General features: G+C 37.3%; 1 long non-coding RNA gene across 2 annotated transcripts; it reads left to right on the plus strand.

Moving 5' to 3' along the window:
- The first annotated feature begins 413 nt into the window (after positions 1-413).
- Positions 414-4,070, plus strand: LOC148691600 (uncharacterized). 2 transcript variants are annotated; one of them, XR_015954682.1, is made up of 2 exons: positions 414-764; positions 3,669-4,070. It is a non-coding gene; the product is annotated as an uncharacterized LOC148691600 (long non-coding RNA). The 2 variants fall into 2 exon arrangements; XR_015954683.1 differs by lacking the exon at positions 3,669-4,070 and adding an exon at positions 1,021-3,074.
- Positions 4,071-4,691: the final 621 nt, after the last annotated feature.

Below are 4,691 nucleotides of genomic sequence, written 5' to 3' on the forward strand. Positions count from 1 at the left end.
ACATGACAACTGTATAAGGGCCAAAAGAATGGAAAATTGGATGGATGGAAATTGGATGAAAGTTTAAAACCTAACGCTATGGGAGAATTGGCTATCTATAAAATTTTATGTGGGTAATTAGCTAAAAAAGGGAAAATTGGTTAATTATAAAAGTTCAGAAAGTAATTGACTGAATTAAAATTCAGAGAAAAATTGGCACTTTATACAAGTTAGAGGACAAACTAACAAATACCTCCTTGGATTATATGGGAGCAAAACTAGAGAAGATGATGGAGTATTACGACGAATTCAGTCGCTCAGCCGCGTCAAATGCAAGTCAGGGGTAGTTTAGTCATTTAGAACTCATTTGGAATTTGGGGTTTAGGGTTTCGATTCAAGTCAAGGCGTGCAATGAAATGAAGAAAAAAGGGCACTTGGTTAAAACCGCGCCTAAGCAGCGAAGGTCTTGCAATATGAAAATACCAAACGGTCACTTATTCAAATTTCAAACCCATCTCTCTCGCTCTCTAGGTCTCTCGCTCTGTGTTCCTTCTCTCTGCGTTCGAATTTAAGCCTTAATTCTAATTCACTCTCAATTCCAATTCGATCGACGCTCCTGGTCTGACAAGAACAAAATTCAATTTCTTCTGATTAGGGTTTCCTCGATCGTTACTTGGTTGTTGTTGTTTCGGGACGAATAATACGATACAGTAGCGGAGACGGCGACCTTCGACCTTCTCTTCTCTTCTCTTCTCGGAGAAGAAGCTAAGGATATCAATTTTCAGGTTTCACTTTTCTTCTCTGTAATTTCTTGCTTATTTTTTTCCTTTATTTTCTGCATTAATCCATAAGAATTTAGGGATTTCGCTCCTGCTTTTGGTTTTTATTTTATTTTATTTATTTATTTGTAATTGAATTGAAACTGGGTTCAAGCGCTCGCAACGGTAACATTCCAAACCCCTCAAATTAAAAAAAAAAGCCTCTTTCTTAATTTCTTCCTGCTTCGAATTTCTTTCTTCAAACGACATGGACTCCAAGCAGAATCAGGAGTTTCTTGTTGACCTGGACGCTTTCTTGATGGCCGAAACCACGTCCTTCGATCCCTTCAACTTCTTTGACGAAATCGACTTTAATGAGCATGGTGTAGCAGTGGCAACTCTTGTTGATGAGAACAAGCAAAGGAAGCCACATCCAGAAGACGGTCTGTTGCGTCAGAGGAAGAAGAACCCATTACCATCCTAAGGTAAAGGCAAGGATTTGGAGACCGTTCTCCGCGCTCTATCTGCCCAAAACCCTCCTCCTCTTTCTTCTTCTTCCACACAAAACCTTCCTCCTCCATCTTCTTCCACACAAAACCCTAAGGACAAACCTGATTGGAATGATGAAGAGAGGATGGAGTGCGGTAAGCGCAAGCTCCACCAAAGTTATAAGGAGGATCAGAACAAGAGAAGGAACATTCGGCTCATTGACAAATCAAGAATCTGCCTGTGCCTAACCCGCAACGACGGAATTGCAACAAAAACAAGTTGCCGGTATCAAGCCAGTGCCGCATCTTCTGATTTCTTGGTGGTTGGTTATTCATATACTGCTCGGTGTTGTCCTCTGTTGTTCATTTTCGGCTTATTTTAATTTTTTTTAACATTCTCTAGTTTTCTTGGTCTTGACATGTTGCCTGTAACTGCTTTTTATTTTTTTATTTTTTTATTTTTATTATTTTCTAATTTCTCTACTCAAAAGGATGGTCCTGATTTTCAGAAAAATGAGGATTTGATATTAGGGTGTTTGATGCCGACATGTCCTTATGAAAGGTTAAAAATCATAAGTCTAGCATCCCTTTTTAAGTACAAGGCAGGGTGTGGAGCTCATATGCCCTTTCCTGTGCTCTTACAGTTTTTTAGGTGCAGATTGCATCATCTACAACTTTGTTTTTTTGAAGCCAAATAGTCTCTTATACCATCTCCAATGCTTGAGTTAAAACCTAAAATTTTAGCCCAGAAAATTTAGGTTTTGATCCAGAAATAGATTTTATACTCCAACCCTTTTGGGTTAAAATTTTAGCCCCAAATTATTAAAGAATGAATCTAGACTAATTTTTTTTTCTTATAGTAACTTTTTTAAAAGAAAAAATTATGTAGACTATTCTAACTTAATTTTATGAACATTTTAACCTAAAAATATTTAGATTCCGAAAATTATTGAAAAATCTCTAACCAACACCAAAAAACTCGTGAAACATTATGAAAGAATATGAAACACGTAAAAGAAATTTTTTTTAATTACTTTAGTTGTTGGATTTAAATTTGGACCGATAGATTTTTTTTTTTTTTTTCACCATTGGATTTGACCATATTAGATCTTAGCCGTTGAATTCAATAACTTTATAAATATAAAAAAATAGGTACACATATATGGTGGGCCAACCCTGCTAACCCGGGTAATCCTAGGCTAAATTTGGCCCAGAAATGAGTTTTGGGTTAAATTCATATTTGCCCCAAGGGTTGGGGTAAATTTAGAACCTAAAATTTGAGTTTTACTCCAAGAGTTGGAGTAGGTCTTAGTTTTCAATTGCAGTAGTTGTTGATTTTTCTGGACGGTTATCTTTTTATATATTATGCATGACACACTGATGAGAGCATGATAATCCTAATAGCCATAGTTGACAGTCGTTTTGACCATTTGAAAGAGTTGCCTTAAATTGCATTACTGATGTTTGTGATATTACCTTTTAGATACTACCTATTTCATACTTGGGTCGTCTGAATTCTTGGTGGTTTGGTTATTCATATGGTGGTCGGTGTTGTACTCTGTTGTGTTTTTCGGTTACAGTTCTCTAGTTTCCTTGGTCTTCTGGACATCTTGTCCATTAGTGATTTGCTCTTTTAAGGTTCTCCAGTTTTTCAGTGAACCCTTTTTCTGAAAGCATAGTTCTTGACATCTGTTTGAATACACTCTGGGAAGGTGGACACCTGTGCGGGACTTGAGGTTTGTATGGTTTGCCTAAGGACAAAAGGGTGGAAGCTTCCTCAAATTAAAGTCGAGATTTTTCTGCACATTGTTTTTCGGTTTTACTAATTTAATTGTCGAAGTCTTAATTCTGATTTTGATGGAGCTTTATAAAAAAAACTCCATTTTCTTAACTGCATTTATTGTTCTTCCTTGCCAGTCGAGGCAAAGGGCTACTGCGAATTTGCATCAAATGTGAACCGTGAATGCAAGTATATTTACAACATGTAGACATACATACTTATCAATAATACACACAATTTCATAATTGTGTGTATTTGAAAGAGTTGCCTTCAATTTCATAATTGCATATCTCAAGTGTAGACCTTTTTATCGAGAAGCTTGTGTCTGTTATTCGTTGTGTGTCTGCTACAGTTTTTTTTGGCATGCATAGAGACACAGTAAGATGAAAAAACAAGTTACTCAACATGCAAAATTTCCAAGGGGACATTAATTTCCTGTTTTCCATGTCCAAAACCAATACTCATAGGTCATGACTTCAGCTTTCAGACAAGTCTTATTTTGTTGAAGTCAACAAGGCTTCGTTCTGTGCTGTATACTCTTGTTTGTTAATCTACATTACTGGCCTATGATTCCTATGTATGGTCAGGAATTATGCAATTCGTGGAGGGCCAAAGCATTACCTTTTACTGTTCCTTCATGATAGTTTTTGCTTTTCCCTTCAGGTGAGGCAGAGTCTGGTGTTGAAAGGCTTCATCAATGTGTGCTGCGGAGGCGTTAGAGTAATCCCTCAGTGCACAAGGCCGATCAGTCCTATGCTCCACAATCCGTTGGAGAGAATAACACCAGGCAAGTTGAGAGAGCAAGAGTAATGGAATTATTGAAGACGTATCTTTGGTACGAAAAAAGTGACCAATTCTGAGTGCAAATTGGTCTTTTTTGTTCCGATTACTGTATTATCAGTTTCAATTCTTGTATCATCTCTCTCACTAGGTCGACTAGCTTTAAGAACGACTTTCTTAATTTCGTTTGATGACGGAGATCTTGTACCATTTTTTTTCTTCTTTCAACTCGTTTTAACTTGTTTAATTCGTAAGAAGCAAAAAATTTGATTTATGTTTATAGAGCACTGTCACGCAATATACCAAAGTCACTTTATATTATGACAATCAATGTTCTTAAATTGGTCTAGGAGGAGCCTAAGCGTTGAACGGTCGGTTACTGTCGCGATTAAGTCCTAATTGGTCACAAAATCAGAAAGCATATTAGCCAGACGCCTGGGCGGGATTAGGCGGGACAAGGCGAGACTGGGCAGAGCTTTGCGGGGTCTAGGCGGGCGTATGTGGAGAACGCCGGAAAGTGGAAATTTTTTTGTTGCAGAGCTCGGAATTGTGCGAGGAAGAAGATGAAGCTCTTTTGTCTGTTTAATTGCACGGTTTTATCATTAAGATAGTTCCCACCATCTTTTCCTTTTACTTATTTTTAAATTCTTTTATTGTGTTTCACTGTTGCTGCTAAGCTTCCCTAACCTTGAGGCTTCATTTGTTAACATTTCAACTTTCTCAAAGAAGACCAGAAAGTCTCAGACTCAAGCATTCTCAAATCTTCAAATTTTGAAAGGGTCATTTAAAGCTTTAGATCTCTTACTTGTTTATCACCCTTATGAAGAATTCGGAGTTTGTCCCAAGCTTGCTTGGCAGTAATGCAATATCAAACATGAGCAAACTGATTAGACATAATGGCAGAAA

This window comes from Pyrus communis, chromosome 13 (genome assembly GCF_041283825.1).
Source record: "Pyrus communis isolate YQ-2024b chromosome 13, ASM4128382v1, whole genome shotgun sequence".
Lineage (NCBI taxonomy): Eukaryota > Viridiplantae > Streptophyta > Magnoliopsida > Rosales > Rosaceae > Pyrus > Pyrus communis.